Genomic DNA, 1,692 nt, shown 5'->3' on the forward strand with positions numbered 1-1,692 from the left:
CACCGTCTTAGTTTGCTAAAGCTCAAAATGCAATACATCAGAACTGGGTTGGCTTTGACGATGGGATTTATTAACTTACAAGCGTACAGTATGGGTTTTTTTGGTTCTGTTTCAGTTTTCCAAAGGATGGTCACATTGGAAATCTTGGTGTGCAGCATTCCACTTTCCATCGGCTTATCACACCTCCCAGGAGGCCAGAGTCAGATGCTGAGAGCAGAGAGGGCCTTCACCAAGGTGATGTATTCACATCTGCTCGACATCTGTTGTGCCTGTGGCTCCTTCTGTCCTCTAGGGCTTTCTGATGGTGCCTCCTCTTCTGCCATTTCTTCTTTTCCAGTTGCTGCTGCTCCCTCCTCTGCTTGTTTGTGCCCTTGGGAGTTGGCTTTTATCCGGTTTGCTTTCCTCCCCAGGGCTGCCCTGCACCTTACTGTTTTCAGCCCTGCTTTCATTTAAGCCTTGATTTCCAAAGATTCTAGAGCCACTGCCCCCCTGCTGCCATGAAGGGCCACACTGCTTCAGCACTTGGCTGCTGGACTCAGGGTTGGGCTCCACAGTATTTCTTTCCTCCTGGTTCGTCTCAAGCATGGCAATTATTGCAGAGTCAATATTATAATTTTCAGCTTCCAGGTACTGGACTATTAAATTAAAGTCTGAACATCCAGTCACAGTACAAACTTTCTGGACGGCATCTTCTACTTCATCTCTCAGGTCATCTTCAAAGTCCACTGCCTTTGTCTTGATCTTTTCTCTTTTATTTGGTTCATCTTGATGAAACATCTGAACATCAGCAGGTGCTTCTGAGTTGTCATCGATTCTCCGAACACTGTCATAATGTTTTCCATACCGGTAGGCGATGTGTAACTCCCTGACATTGCTTTTATCTGTACCAGGAATCTGCCACAAAGGGGCACTGAGTTGATGGATCATCACATTCATCTGATGGTTTCTTGCAAAGGCTACGATTGCATCATTGCCTGCAGTAGTACCAGGCTGTGCCAAACTGGCCACATGTTTCTCAAATGGAATGTCATCCTCTACAAAGGGTTCAAAATCTTCCCTCTGCTTTATCATGTAGTCCACCGTCTCCTGTCGGTGCTTGAGATGGTTTCGGGAGTGACCCTCCAATTGATCACCAAGAGCTCTGAACAGGCAGTTGCCGTCCCCGGGCACCTCCCGCAGCTTCAGCCCCAGGGCTCGCAGCTGGTTGGTGAAGCTGATGAACTCCTCGAGGCGTCCACCGCCGGGCCCAGGCCGCTTCCCCTGCGCCTTGGTTGGGGCCCGTCGTGGCGCCCGCTTGTCCCGCTGGCGCTGGGCCTCAGCTTTCCGGCTGCCGCTGCCCGGCCAGCCTTTTGCCGCCTGCTTTCCGGACATGGCTCTGGCCCCACAGCCCGCAGGGCAGGCAGAAATGTCCCAGAAGCGCCAAAAGACTGCCTCGGGTGCGGAGGAGGCGACGAGGCACCGGCAACGGAGACTAGCGACGGCGACTCGGTTCACAGTGCAGATCTTTTTAGGAATCCAGATACTGCAGGGTGAAAAAGAGAGAGAGATTACATTTGTGTCTCGTCTTGGTGGCAAAGGTTTGCTAACAAGGAGAAATGGAGACATGCATCCCATCCCATGTCCCCAGAAGGGCCGCAAGTCCTGGCTGGGGGCCAGGACTGAGTGAGGCTGTCTGGGAAGAAATTTCTGCCC

At 51.8% G+C, this 1,692-nt stretch overlaps 1 pseudogene; it reads right to left on the bottom strand.

Moving 5' to 3' along the window:
• Nucleotides 1-200: 200 nt before the first annotated feature.
• LOC119528900 lies at nt 201-1,371 on the bottom strand (annotated as a pseudogene).
• Nucleotides 1,372-1,692: the final 321 nt, after the last annotated feature.

Source organism: Choloepus didactylus, chromosome 3, assembly GCF_015220235.1.
Source record: "Choloepus didactylus isolate mChoDid1 chromosome 3, mChoDid1.pri, whole genome shotgun sequence".
Classification (NCBI taxonomy): Eukaryota; Metazoa; Chordata; class Mammalia; order Pilosa; family Megalonychidae; genus Choloepus; species Choloepus didactylus.